The sequence below is a fragment of the Pleurodeles waltl genome, chromosome 1_2 (genome assembly GCF_031143425.1).
Source record: "Pleurodeles waltl isolate 20211129_DDA chromosome 1_2, aPleWal1.hap1.20221129, whole genome shotgun sequence".
NCBI classification, from domain to species: domain Eukaryota; kingdom Metazoa; phylum Chordata; class Amphibia; order Caudata; family Salamandridae; genus Pleurodeles; species Pleurodeles waltl.
The window spans coordinates 1,219,772,628-1,219,788,623 of NC_090437.1; positions in this window are offsets into that span (position 1 = coordinate 1,219,772,628).

The following is a 15,996-nucleotide window of genomic DNA, read 5'->3' on the forward strand; positions in this document are numbered from 1 at the left end:
ATCTTAGCTGTTGATATGTCAGATTACAATAATCCTCCGTCTCATGATAGTCCTACCATATCTGCCTTTTTTGAGGTTTCATATCACATGATTGTTCCTTCTTATCACTATATCTTTTCCGTGTACATTTTATTAGCTTTAATAAAATCAATAAAGAAATTGCCAAAATTCACATTATTAGTGCTGTTGTAATAACAGCTTGCAAAATTCAAATTCCAATACTATCTAACCATTTACCTACTTTTCTAAAACTATGCCCTAAATCCCTTATCCATGATCCTACTGTTTCCCAGACACATGACTCTTCCAATGACTCAATTGTATGTGTCAAATTAGTTATATTAATAATATTTGAACCAATCTCTCTACTATAGTCTGGGACTTAAGTGCAACACTGTTTCCCTAAATTACCTCACAGATCCGCCCTTCTAAGCTAAGATAATATCTACGGCAAAACAGTTTTGCTTCAACATTGCCCTCATTGGCAACATCGCTACATTCACCAGCTTAAAAGACCGAACTGTATATAAGGCAAGCCTATGTACAGTTCTAGATAATTGTCTGATCTTGATATCATTCCCTGCTATACCCTAGGAGGGATAGTAGCCCCTAAAATGCCCTTTACTATTTTCCCAAAACTTCTCTTTACTCTTTCCAAACCATCCTCCTCACTTAATTCTTCTACATGATAAATTCTAGGTAAAATTAAACCTAAGTAACATGAACCCATCCAATTCTTCAGGAAATTAAAATGGGCAGTTTTCCCACAGACATAATAGATTTCCTTTAATATGGGTTCTCGTCCAGTCACAAATGCTCCACAGACTTTATATAGTTTGACACATATACTTTCTCCAACAAAGTCTACCTTATCCTCTTCTATAAAACTATGCCCTACCATACCTTACCATACACATTTTTCTTGTTCCATTCTAACCTTGGATGTAAGCTTGAAAACCTAAATTATTCCCTCTTAATTTCCTTCAGTGTAACCTCATGCTCTTCTTCAGTTCTACATCTCTAATTATATTTCAAAATGAAATCATACTCTTCTTTATTCAATGAGCATGAATAAGCATTATCTTTATTAGTTTTACCACCAATTTGCACATCCTCTTTCAAATACTTACCACATTTTGTCACTTTATCATTCTCAGTAATGAATACGTTTTTCAGTGTCACATTATAGTTAGTCAGAGATGGAGAAGATAGTACCAATTTTGATCATTCTGAGTTTCAAGTGTCATACTGAATCATACTTCACTTTTACAATAGTCTTCCAGCAACTTTAAACCTGTTGAGTTACAAATGTTTGCCAATTTATTTTTGAGAGTACTGTTCTCCCACTGAACAATGCCAGAAGATTGTTAACTGCAATGAAACCTGTGCTTGATTGCAAAAGCTTTGCTAATAATCTGTAGCACCTCATTCTTAAAATGAGTGCCGCGATCTGTCTCAATAGAAGTTGGGAGTCCGAATCTTAAAATTAATTTCCTCAATAACAATTTGGCTACTGTCAGGCTATCTGCTCTCCTTGTGGGACATGCTTCAGTTCATTTTGAGAGCAAACAGATTATTACCAAGATATGTTTAAGGCCATTGGAGAGTGACGTCTCAATAAAGTCTGCTTGGAATCTCATAAATTGATCCTCTGATTTGCCACTGTGATTCATAGTAGTAATAGTCTTCTTCCCTTGATTTTTTCACTCACAAACCAAACACCTTCCACATACATCTTCAGCAACATGTTGTGTTGAAAGCATGGGTCTTTCAGCATTAGTCTGATTATGCAAATATTTACACATGGGTTGATACATTTAGTCCAGCAGAACATATTTTTGATCCTTGCTTACATATAAATCCTGATAATTCTTCTTGTAACCCAATCTATTCCATTTTAGTTTTCATTATCAGGAGTGTTATCCAGTAGGTGCCTCAACTCAGTCAATTAAGTCTGCAAAGAATCCATAAGATACCAACTCACATTGTTTAAACTCTGTGTATCACCATCACTTAAAAAACCTTCATTTTAATGTCATTGAACAACAACCTCTTTCTGCAAGACATAATACCTTGCCATTTGGCCAGCATAATTGTTCCCTAATGGACCAAATCCTTGCCATCCTTATGGGCATGACATCTCCCCACTGCCACTTCCTTTGGTTTCTAAATGGCATCTAACAAATATAATAATTACATAGTGTTTTTATTTGAGCACCTGAGGATGTAATGAGCCCCTTTGTAACAGAGAGCACCATAATAATGCACAACACCAAATCCACACTGGCTATCTGAATAAATAGTTATACTCAAATTTTCTGACAAGCAGCGGGCTCTCAAAAACCAACTAATTCCACTACTTGTGCTGAGGCCACATTCAGTAAAAAAGATGCCTCCAGTGTTTCTGAAACAGAATAAATGGTAGCTCTCAATCCTCCATGTTAGAAAAACAGTGTAAAATCTGAGTTCTCTAAATAATGTCTTTAATATCTGGTTTTGGTTTTATGCATAACTTAGTCACTCTATTCAATCATGCTCCAATTCATTATCAGCTATGTTTTCCCTGCCTTCACTTTTGTTTGAAATCTGAAGCAGTGTTGCTGGGTTTATGACATTGCATTTTTAAATTGAAATGTTCTCTTTTCCAAGTATTACCTGCTCATTTCGAGTTAAACTGCTGTTTGTAATATGTAGTCAACAGAATTTCAACAGAATGTGGAACATAAACAATCAAGATATGACCCATCACAATCTCTTCACATTGATCTAATGCCAAACAAACTGCTGAAACCGATTTTATATATCCAGGAAGACGTCTAGCAACTGGATCCAATGCTCTTGACAAATAGGCCGTTGGCCACATTAGCCCTCAATGCTTTTGAGCAAGAATTGAAAGTGCACATTCATCTTTCTCATGACAAAGTAGAAATAAATCATATTATGGTCAGGCATCCCAAGAACGGGAGTGAGACACAAACTCTCTTTCAACTTCTTAAATGATTCAAGGCACTTGTCATCAACTGATACCAGATCTTGCACATCATTACATGTTAACCTTACTAAAGGTTTTACTATCTGCGAAAATCCGAATCCAATGTCTACAATAAGCAACTATTCCCCGAGACATTCAAACCTCTTTCTATGTGGTTGGGGAATTCAGTATCAGAATAGCGGAGACAATAGCCATTGAGATTTTTCACACACCCTTCTCAGTATGTTGTATGGGATAAACAACTTCTTTCTCACTGCTCTTGCACTTTTGTCAAGGAGGCTGTAGGCCCATTGTCAGCTAAATAGTTCAACAATGCAATAGTGTCCAGTTTACAATCCTCTTTTGTCTTAGATGCCAATAAAAGGCAGATGGCCTTTTATTGGCATCTAAGACAAAAGAGGATTGTAAACTGGACACTATTGCATTGTTGAACTGAATTACATGGCCATTTTAAACCTTCCAAATTATTTTTCAAAATCTAGAAAAAAATTGAATGACTCCCTTCATACATCTGTGGGATTCTACACCACATGAGTACTTTGTTCAAAAATTAAAATGCAAAGAGGACCTGTGTATCCTGCTTTGTGGAATTGAGAAGGACTCTTGGCAAAAGTCAACAACCGTGTACCATTCTGCATCTGCTGGAATTTGGAATAAGATCACTGATCGATTTGGTACCACAGGACAACAAGGAACCACAATTTTGTTAAGTTTTCAAAGTTCTTATACATTTCTCCATTTTCCCACTGGTTTCTTTATTCCCATATTAGGAGAATTCCATGGACTGCCAAGAACCTTTCAAAAGATTCCTTCCTCAATCATTTTCTCAATCACTTGTTTCATTCCTTCTTCGTCCATGTCTCAGAAATATTGCATCTCGTTTTATCTTTATCTTGAATGGTTTTGCTGTTTTATTTAATCTAATTTATTTTCCTGAAAAATCTCATGCTTCTTCTCTAACTGTAAGTCTTAAATCAGAAGGGAGATCATCTTTTGTCAAAACTGGGTCCATTTCAACTTTGAAATCTTTTGTGCTAATTTTAAAAAGTGTATCCTCATCCTTTTCTCCCATTGCAACGCCCCTCGGTGTACAGTAAGTAACACAGTTCATCTTGCAATGAAGATCCATTCTAAGCAAGTTCATTGGACTCCAATCACATAGAATAAACTGATGTTTATCCAGCATCTGTCCTATTTAGCCTGACACAATCAATCAATCAATCGGGTATCTACAAAGCGCGGCTTATCACTTGGCGGGTCTCAAGGCGCTGTGGGGAGGTGCAGATCAGTCAAAGAGCCAGGTCTAGAGGTCCTTCCTGGATCAGCGAGGGAGCTTGCCTGTGGTGGCAAGGCGGTGTGTTCAAGGTCTGCTCCGCGAGGTAGGAGAAGGATCTTCCTTTAGTTCTTGCGGATCCTAGGGGTGGAGGCGAGGGTCAGCTGGGCAGAGCAGACCTGTCTGGTAGGAGAGTAAAAGTAGAGGTGATAGTTGAGGTAGGTGGATCCGATGTTGTGTAGGGCCTTGTATACATGAGTGAATAGCTTGAAGGTGATTCTTTTGTTGACTGGTAGCCAGTGGAGGTCTCTCAGGTGTGCTTTGATGTGGTTGTGGCAGGGACACATCTGCTGACACTTGATTTACAATTTTTCTGATACTTATCAATACTTCTTGGAGTTCCTATCCTTAGAGGGGTTTGTTCAGAACTTACACATAAGGAACTGTAGAACGGGTTGCCTCTATATCAATTAAAAATTAAACAGGATGACCATTGACTTCCCTGTCAATATATGAGCCATTGTGATCTACCTCTAAGACTGTTTCAAGTAAGCATTCTTCATCCCCTTTAGGCACCGTCATTGTGAACTAGTGTCCACCATACCATCATTGATAATCATGGTGTTCTGTAATTAACTCAAGTTGCATGGCATTTTATTTCTACTGTTCTGCTGTGTTATTGGGGCTGAGGGTGCTGGCATTTAGAACATTCTTTGGTTTTACATATTTTGTCCCAAATTCTGCATGTTTGACAATGTATTATTTTTTTTGCAGTACTTGCAAAATATCTTTAATTCCATCTAAATTCAATATTTCCAGTCATAACATTTATCTTATCACATCATCTGATTCATACAATTCATTCTATTCCTGTTTCTCACAAAATTCATATTTGGACACATTTGTCTAATCTCAAACTGTTTCATCTGGGTAATCATTAGTTTTTTTCTTCAATTTCTTTCCCAAATAATCACTACTATTATTTGCCAATTTCAAAAATCTGATTAATACCCTTCATTGGCCAACATAATTCACTCTGCTGAATGTGATTGCTGATCTCTGACTTTAACCCATTCACAAATGCAGAACCAAATCTTCAACCACATCTCTCTCAGGATTTTTGATTTCACTATGTTTCTTGAATATCTGTGTCAACCTCTCATAATAAGAATGAACCGACTCTTTAGGCTCTTGTGTTGTCCTCAAAATACTTACCCAATTTATATCCTTTTCTGTAATTTGTTTCTTCAAATGCACTGCCTTACATTTCTCAGCCTGGTGATGGTCCATTGTTAGGACCCACTTTAGGTAGCTCCTGTGTTGGCCATCTGATAGCTGCCTTACATTCTAACCACAAGCCTTCTGGGACAACAATTTCAGACAACAAATTCAAATCTGCCCATAAACATCGGAGAGAGTTGTGCAAATTTATGCATCTCACCATACCATTTTGCTGGGTATTCTTTCACCTTTGGAAAATTATGCATAACGGCAGACAAATCCACCCTTGTCCAAGGAACATGTCCCAGATTTCCTCTGTGTACTTCTTGCAAAGTGAACTCAGCCACTGCACCTGCTCCTATTTCCAAATCACTTGCCATGCTTTTCTCAGCTTTTGCCCCACCGTCCTTCACTGCTCCTCATATTCTTTTCTTATTTACTTTTGCCTTTTTCCATTTTTCTCAATATTGCTTTAAATCGCTCCAATCCAGTGCTTTCTCAATCAAATATTTAATGTGGGCTCTTAATGTAATGAGTCCCAACTCTTTAATTACATCATGTGTTAAATCCATTTTATAATGTTGTTTGACATTTTTCATCCGACTAATGTCAACATCTATATCATCTGCTTATTCTTCCAATTGGTCATGTGCTTCAATACCACATCTGGCTGCTTCTTTGTACAAATATCTCATTCCACCAGCATTGTATGTCAGTAGTTCTGTTCAATTCTTCATTACCCTCTGGCATCTCTCCAAATTCTATTGTCAGAATGCCAATGCGATCACTGAAGTCTCTAATGGGTCACTTGGTGCCACTCGAGTAAGAGCCTGCACTGCCACAGTATTCCCCCCTTCCGCTGACCCCCCAAAAGTAGTCTGGCTTGGGGTTACCTGTTCAACAGTGTACGGATGAGGTTTTGAAGTCAACAACTTAGTAATAAAATTGTCATCATCATCATCTGTTTCTTGACTATCATTTGGCTTAACTGTTTGTCCTACTCTGTTTCCATAGTTATAGTAGGAAATCTTCTAACACTGTCCATTTTCTTCACTTTCTATGCCTTCTTTTCACTGTCCATTTTAGATTCTAACCACCCCTAAAGTGTTTCTTATAGATCTATCGTTCTTTTCTTCGCCCCTTTTCAGTTGCCATACGATCCCATCAATTAAGCGCTTCAAACTGTGTAGTTCTTGGTATCAGGCTCATGTCATATATAGTCTGTCTCAAGAATTCTAGTTTGTCAAAATAAAAGGTATCCTCCATTGGAAACTGCAATTTTGCATTGTGTGATGTACATTTATTCCATTCAGTGATCCAAACAAACATCTAATACTCAATCTCTTGCATCATTTCAAATGCTGATGTGCCTTCTTTCAGCATTTTATGGCCCTCCTTAAGCCTTTCCACTTTCTGAGGTAGGAGTTTCATAAGCACTTTTCCCATATTTTCACTTATTCACACTCAAATCAACCTAGCAAGTCAAAATAACTCAAAAATACAATTATCGGACAACACGGCTCTATCAAAGGTCAACCTCTCACAGCTAGATTGTGACGAAGCAGCAATCCCAGTGTAGTTCCCTAGCTGAACTGCCAATCACAGTGCGTTTTTGTTGTGAACAGGAAACCAATAAACCTTAAAAATCAATTAACCCCTGATCTGTTTACCCTTGAAAGGAAATTAAAAATGGGAGTACAGAGTGCTGTCATCCAAAAGTAAAAGGGGAAACTCAGTTATGAGGTGAATGAGAGAAAACAAAAACCAGGAAAATAAGCTTGATTTTCAAAATAACCCAAACCTCCCTCTAGGTAAAACTTCTGACCAGCCTCATTACATAACCAAACAACTCACAACAGAAATCCTTCACAGAACACACTCAGTGATACATACAAATTCCCTATTTATACTTACACTCCAAACTGATTTAGGATGGAACTTGTGATGGGCCAGCTGGAACCGACCTGTGCACAGAGCCAACTTGTGCTGCCGCTGCCTGTGGTATTCTGGAACTCCACGGGGCGAGCACCAATGGGAAACGCTCTTTTGCCATGACGTCAGGACTCCGCGGGGGAACCAAAAACAAAGGATGAGTGAAGAAGTCAGCGTTCGGGACGAGGAAGGAGGACGACGACAAGGTGGAGCGCGAAGAGGAAGAAGAGAAGGGCGACGAGGCGCTGGTTGGGAAGGAGGAACGGGTCACGAGCAACGCAGAGCGTGGAGAGTGGCTTCTCCCCAGCCGGGGAGAAGAGGACGAAGAGGCGGCAGACGGAGGTCTGCAACCCGCGGTGACCCTGGGAGGTGGAATCCAGAATACCGCCACGCTTCTGGAGAAGCGTGGCCTATCCAGGTGCGTGATCACACCGTAACCAGACAGGGAGGACGGGAGGAGTGGGTCCGGGAAAGGCAAAACGAGGGGGAGTGGGCGGTGGGAGGTAAGAAAAAGGGGATAGAAATCGGGCACTGTATGATTGTTTGTTTTCTTTCACTGGTGGGGAAAAAGGGGCTACATAGAAATACTCGCATTATAAAAATAAAAGAAGGCACTCATACTGATAGACAGTCAGTGCATCAGAGAGGAATGCAATAACAACAACAGCATAGAGCCTCAGAAGCAATAGTTTAAAGCAAGAAGAAAGAGAAAGACAGGAAGGAACCAAGGAAAGCTACGGGCAGGAAGGGAAAGTCAAGAGGAGACCAAGAGACAAGGAAAGAGCAGAAACCAAGAAAGGACAGCTACAACAGGAAGAGAGAAAATCAGTAAGACAAGTGGAACCTAGAGGCAGATAGACAAGGAGAAAAACAAAAACCCAGGTAGTGAAACCAACCACTTACCAATACTTTTCTTCTTCTATCCGCATGCGCCTCCCGGGAGCCCTAGAAAGAGAAGAGAAGAACCAAGAAGACGTAAAAGATCCAGAGAACTGAGTGAAAACCCCTCTGAGAATGACAAGAAAACACAGAGAGAAAACCATATTCACAATTCACTATATTCATCAATAAACCACCTACTTACCTGACGGCAGAGCTACGTGTTATTCTTTCAATCGGCCTACCACAGAACTATAACACAAAATTATATACGTAATTAGACACTATTCTAAATTCTAACATCCAGACCTATCTGACTGCTGTAAGGCCTGGGCTGAAGTTTGTCACAGCCAGGGACAAGAGGCGCTGCTTTGGCTTTAGGCAAATGTTGAATTGCCATCTACAAGAGTGAAGAGCTCAGCTGCTGACTGGGCAGGAACGGTCACCACCTGGAGAGAGGTGCTGTCCAGCATTTGGACCATACTGTAACCCATGGAAGTGAAGCACAGTGGATAAGAACCAGATTAACTAGAAAAGCACTGTAGGAATTGTTGGTGAATGACCTCTGCACAAAGTATCAAAGGCAGACGACCTCCTGGGGTATAATTCAAAGTGTTGAATGAGACCTGGGGAGAAAGCAACAGACTCAGATGAGAAAGGGCACCTGTCGCAGATCAGAAGGTCAGTGCACAGAGTGTGATGTACAACTATCACTGAGGTGCTGCAAAGATGGCATTGACCTAGAACCTAATGGAGGGATGTGAATAGAGCACAGCAAACAAGAATTAGAAAACTAATCCCTTGTGAACTCTGAAAGTTTACTGCAAAATGTAATCCCGATGACCTGGGCGTGAGACAATGTCTCTGGAAGCAAAATGCAGTGCAGAGTGCTGAGAATAGTAGCTTTTCTTTCCAGACAATTAAGGGAAATGTGTTGTCTGACTGGAGTGCATGGGATACCCAGACAAAAACCATGATAAAAGATAAACCTTCAAAGCCCACCCAGAACAATACAATTTTCAGTAAATTGCAGCACACTTGGGAGAAAGTCCTATACAGTCCCGGAAGGGAGAGGGAGATAAAGAGGCATCAGCTGAGCTGACTCCTGGTAAGATAATAGCAGCAAGTTAGCTTTAATAGTGACATTGGAAAGTGGAATTAATACAATATCAATAGAGGTCAACCTCAGCAAGGTTCTGAGACAAACTGCAGAGAGAGTTACTGAAACAGAATACCTTGTGGCCACCCTTCAAGAAGAAGTGAAAACTCTGAAAGAAACTCGGTGTGTTGGAGACACAGACATGGCGGCTGGAGGATAGAGCAGAAGACACTGAGAGTTGTTTAAAGAACAAAAGTATGAGGATGTTGAGCTTCACGAAAAGGACAGAGAGGCCATTGGTGAAGCTCTTACTAGAACACTGGATAATACCCACAAAAAAATATTGGCTGTGATGAATGCAACTTAAACTTTCTACTATCTCCACGATGAAGAAAGCACATTGAGCACTGGTGACACCTCTCCTTTCGGGAGCAGCACCTAGAGGACTAACAGCTTGGTTGTTTAACCTCTGTGAAAGTGATGCAATCCTGGACAGTCCAGGAGATGTATAATTCCTTAGTTAGAGGAGAAGAAAGAATTGAGAGAAATTGACCTTAAAAACAGCTCAATGTATCCAGCAGAAGTGCATGTCTTTGGTGACAGCAAATCATACTTTCTCATTTCTAAGAAGGAAGTGTGAGAGTAGCTGGACATGGCCTTCTACTATAGAACGAGGGAGTCACAAGGAGCACTGGATGATTGGGACTGCAGCAAACATCTGGCCTGGGACCAGAGGCTAGGTATACCAACAAAGTGCACACAAGATACTGGTGCAGGAGTATGGCACACTTGCATGGCAATTGCCAACACAAGCAGAATACAATGGGACTACTGAACAAAAACTCAAACTTTAACTTGACAAAGTGTTGAGTGTAGCAGAAGCAGATCGAGCTCACTACTCTGACCACAAATTATTAATAGCTAACGCTTTGAAAGTCTGATTGAAATAGGCAGTCAGCTGAAGAGGGCAATGTGATATAGCCCAGGTGATAGCATTGGTTGAGAAAAAGAGTGTTAAATGGACAAACTGATAGTGGTGTCTCAATGTGATTGTGCAATATGTGATTAAACTGCAGTGTGTGCTAGAGCAGATAAATGCAATGTGGCATGTGAGCACTGGGTGACACATTGACAATGGAACTGACACTCAACAAGTAACAGGGGGAGTTAATAGCCTAATAGAGTAACTCCATGGTAGCTGAGAACACAAGCTTGGGTTGATGTTTTTTGTGGAGCAATATTGAGGAAGGCGCGAAGGGAGTAGGGTTTAGCTGAGTGGCATACCATCCTGAGCTTGTGAGTACCTGCACTACTGACAGGATTGGGGTTTCTGGAGCTTTGGTGCTGTGTCCTGATACATGATTACAGCTCATTAGAGGTTGACTATACATTAGATAGGAAGCCTAGTTTCTATTCTGTGTTTATTTAGGGGTGTGTGTTAAATCTCCTCTAGGTTCTGTCTGATGATGGGTGAGGATGGAGGAAATAGAACAACCCTGGACGCTTTCAATGGGATTTGTCAGGCAAAATGATAGTGCCTGAAAGTCAGTAGCTAACCACATTGTAATTGCAATAGATTTCAACACTGCTTTATGAGATTGCTTATGAGCTGCATGAATAGTCTTGGATTGTTTGCAGCAGGAATTATAGATATTTTTCCAGGAAGATCCTGAAGAGCTATTGATGATATTTACATCACGGCCAATTACTTGAATGAACATGTGGCTAGGGTGGACAGGAAAGTGACATTATTGCTTCTCTACGAGTGTATTTCAGACCATCACAATGTAAAATTAAGTAAAAGAGTGTTAGGTACAGTACTAATTGAAGGACATTGACTTTACAGGGATCCTTAGACACAGTGATCTTTATTGCCACAATCTTGATATCTGAGCTTTCAGATAGCAAAGTTCAACACAATTCTTAGTGAAGGAGGATAACATTAATGTGGTGCCTCCTGCCCTAGACTGAGAAACTGTTCATATTCTAACTGTGAACCTGCTAGCCACTACTCAGCAATGCACAGTGAAAAGTGAGCTGAAGACAGATGAGGTGAGCCATGTTCTTAAAATGGAAGTGGAAGTACGTAACTTGCATGTAGTGCTTACCATCTGCTAAGGGTGACATGAAAGAGGAAGATGGTGGGTTGAACTCGCCACACTGAGCGCCTACCACTGACTGCTCTGTCGCCATCTCTGACCACCGGTAGCTTTGCTACCTCTGCCCTGTGTACTGCTTACCATCTGCTCTTCGTGGATACTTTGTGGCTCTGCTCAGATGATGCAGCAATTTTGGGTTGTGAGGCAGTGGGAACTGACGAAACTGCTCCTCAGACAGGTTGCCTCGTCCTCCCTTCTCACCGCCTATAGTGCCTGGTACTGCAGTGCTATGGTGCCATTATGCTCCAATTACCCCCGGTGTGCGCAGGGGCTGTGACTCAAACAAAGAGTGCAGTGAGAGCTCTACCACAGAAGTGTCCCCAGGCTTGCAGAAGCACTGATGGCTGTCACTGTGGGTTTTTTGGACCTATAGCTACCTAAGTATTAGCAAATGGAGCAGGGGCTGGCCCATCCATAGAGACAGTGGGGGACCACAGGATGGCTGAGAACTCTGATGATGGCCGCAGGATGGCTGAGGATGCTGATGACCCTGGAATTGATAATAATTGCTACACTGGTCCAGGGGGTCTAAAACGGTCTGATTCCAAGCATCAGACTGTGCAGCTGGGCCTCCCGCAATCTACACCTAATAGCCCTCAGCCCCCTTTTCTCATCCAGTGCACTCAACTTGCCCAGATATCTGGTGTGGAACTTTGGATAGGGGAGACAGAGTGGGCGCTTCTGAGGAAGCTCTGGAGACTACAGCAATTACAGAAATAGCACCACTGTCCCCTGCCAAACAAAATGAGCAAACAGAGAAGGATGGGATTAACTGTACCAAGCACCCTAAGAAGCATAAGTCAGCACAGAAGGGCTCTCTAACTAAGAAGACTATGCCCACACAGGCAAAGAGAAGGGTGACAGGTAGCGGCACTACAGGTAGTCTACTATGAGACTGAGCTAGATCAAAGGGCGAGGTGAAGGCTCTAATTTCTTGACTATCTACATGACAGCTGAGCAGTCAGCTATCTACCCTGGCAGGTGCACAACAAGATGCAGTGATAACTACTCCTACCTTCACTGATACAGAGGGCGCAGGGTCTTCGGACAATGATATCAAAGCTGTTGCTGGTAACTCACCCTCCACCAATGTCTCAGGTCCACAGGCTGCTGTAATAAATGACACTCAGGAGCCTTCTCTGCAGTCTATCCTTCAGCTGCTTCAAGTACAGCGTGCATAAGCACAACAACACTATGCCCAAGCTAGAGCTGATAATGCATTAATTCAAAAGACCCTGGCTAAGGTAACTGGTAAAATAACTGCTCTTTCCACTGATGCCTTGGAACTGCAGCAGCGAGTGGCTAGCGCTGAGGAAATTGGGTCTGCCACGGCTAAGTAGAGAATCAGAATCGAAATCTAGCTTTGGTTCAATCCAAAATAGACGATCTGGAGAACCGCCAAAGACAGAGTAGCCTTTTTGAGATACCAGAGGGCCAAGAAAGCAATGACATCAGGCAGTACATTGTGCAACTTTTTGGGAGAGTGTTCCCAGATTTGTCGGACTGGGATATAGATGCACAAATACAGTGGGCACACCGGCTGCTTTTAAATTGAAAGAATGCCCTATCCAAGGTTAAATCTGCACCACCCAGGCCAACATTAATCTACGTGGGTAACTTCCTGCTCAGGCAAGTTATTTATATGAAGACCCATCCTGCTGCTCCAATGGCTATTGACTGAGTCAATTTTTGTCCGGTCGGATCTGAGCAAATCCACTAGGACTAACGATGGAAGCTTTGCCAGCTGATAGACTCAGCAAAGCAGTCGGGGCTCAGGTTTTTTTTGCAGGAGCCAGCCAGGCTTAAGATTATAAAGGATAGATGCACTAGGATCTGCTTTACTAAACTTGATGCAGAATGGGTCCTAATGGACCTGCAGGGCCCAGTGTCACAGAAGTGACTGTGTTAGTGATTTCTTTAGGGCATGCGCTTAATAATGCATCATTAATGGATTTTGCTCGTCCTTCTCTTTTGGCTTTTCTCTTTTTGAGTGCTCATTTTTTCAGATGTACCTTTAATACCCCTGTCTAATATTTCCTTATGATATCTTTCTTTTTTTCATCTTAGGAAGATCAGGGGTAGCTATTCTTTTTTCTTTTCCTTTTAATTTCTGGTCTCTTTTTCACCGGTGGTAGGGTGGTGGGACAGAGAGGTGGCTCATAGTCTGCCTGTTCCTCCAGTGACAGCCACGCAATGGGGGGGACTCTCTAAGGTAGACACCGGGGAGGGAGGAGCAGGGGGGGGGAGCGGCTGGGAGGGTTGCAATGGAGGCACTTGGAAGAGATGTTCAGGGTAGATTTGGAATAGTGGGTTGGTGGTAAAGAGAAAAGTTCAGAAAAGTCAACCGCTTAAGAATAACCTTTCTTATGTGTATGTGCACTGACAATGGGCTCAGACTTGGATAGGTACTCATGTTGGGAAGGATACTAATGGCTAAACTAAAGGGGATGTTTTAGAACGTTTGGGGTCTCAACTCAGGAGGTAAGCGACAGCTGGTATGGGAGGAGGTTAAAATTGTATAGTCCTCAATTGATTTCCTTAACCGAGACTCATCTAGCCTACCATGATCGCAGCCTTTTCAGTTCACTGGGGTATGATCTGGTAATTAGCACATCACAAACTGCCCCTATATGGAGTGTGGCCTTCTTGATAGCTAAGAATATTGACTATGAAGTGCGGAAGACCGTCTTGGACCCAAGAGGGTGGTGGGCTATTGCTTAGATGATTATATATGGACAGGAAAGGTTGGTTTGTGCTGTTTATGGTCCCAATGTAGATGAACCAGGAATAATAAATATGTTAAGAAGCGAGCTCTTGAAATGGCATGGGGAACTGCTTTTGATGGGAGATCTTGATATCTGAGCTTTCAAAAACCAAAGCTGAACACAACTCTCAGTGAAGGAGGATAACATGAATGTGGTGCCTCTTTCCCTAGACTGAGAAAATGTCCATATTTCGGCTGTGAACGTGCTAGCCACTACTCAGCAATGCACAGGGAACAGTGAGCTGAAGTCATATGAGGTAAGCCATGCTCTTAAAAGGAAAGTGGAAGTAAGTTCAGGGACTTTTTGGATGGCCAAAGGAGTATATTAAGTGGTGGACCAAAGCCCAAACGAGTCATAGTGGGAACACCCACTACAGAAAAGTGCTTAAAGGTAGAGGGTACACTTATATTGCTTTGATACCAGAGGGCACCACAGCTGTAAAATCTGGTGCTTTCCAGTTTCAACTGAAAAGAAAATATTTCCTTTGGTAGGGTTTCACCAGTTATAATTGTTTTTAACTGAAAACCTGACACTCCAAGTACACCTAATGCTCACACTCTTCCCTGCATTAGGTACAGTGGGGCGCTTTGATAAGTGCAGTTGGTGTGAATTTCGAATATGATCCAACCCTCTGCATGCAAGGATTTTTAAAATGCACACAAAATGTTCCAAAACCTCCCAGTGTTTTACCCCTTCATGAGTATAAGATCGTGTTGTACGCAAATGGATCTGCACAACCAGTGGTTGGAATAAAACACAAATATTCTGTGGCCTGTGCAGCAGTTCAGGAGTTTCTGAAGATGGTGACTTCAAGCCGCTGTATGCACACACTAAAATCCTAGGTGATCCCAAAGCACAGCTTGCACAAATACGTGCCATGTTGCTAGCTGTTGAAAAGGATGATCTGTCAATACTCATACTAATACTTTCTGGTTCAGCCTTTTGTTTGTATCATTATAATGTAGATTTAACGTATTGATGCTTAAATGGATCCAGGGACTCAAAAAGGAATTTAATTGAAATATGCAACTCAGGGGAAAGACAGCTTCCTTTAGTCCACACTATCGCCATAAATGTGAATTAATTCACGCTTAAGGGAACTTGGAACTGTGTGGTGGACTTAGCTGCAAAAACAGCAGTACTGATCTTTAAGGTAGCTAGAGTAACCAGATCTCAAACCAAAAACAACACAGATCTTTTGGCAAGGATAAACACAACAAGGAAGCATTCTGACAGCTTTGCCTCTAAAAAATTCCGACACCCTTAATTCAAGTAATGCTCTGATGGTGTTTATAGCCGGAGTGGGAAATAGGTATATTCTTAATTAATGAGAGAGCTAAATTAGACCTAATGAAGGCAGCTCATGAGACGATGGCGTCTGCACTTGCTGGCATAAATTCTATGGTACCATTGTATCAGCAACAATAGCTACCAAAACAAATTATAAACTATGTGTGGCAATGTAATGTTTGCCAAAATTGAAAAAAAGTCCACTGTTCCAAGTCAAGCACAGACTGCCCTTACTATCTCCGATCACCTGTTCGGTATAGTTTTTCTTGATCATTCCAGTCATGGCTGTCCTGGAATATACACATTCCACTGACAGCTTTGCTGATCCTGACACCGACTCTTCAGGTTCCAGAGAGGATTGCCATCCAGACAACAGGCAAACCCTT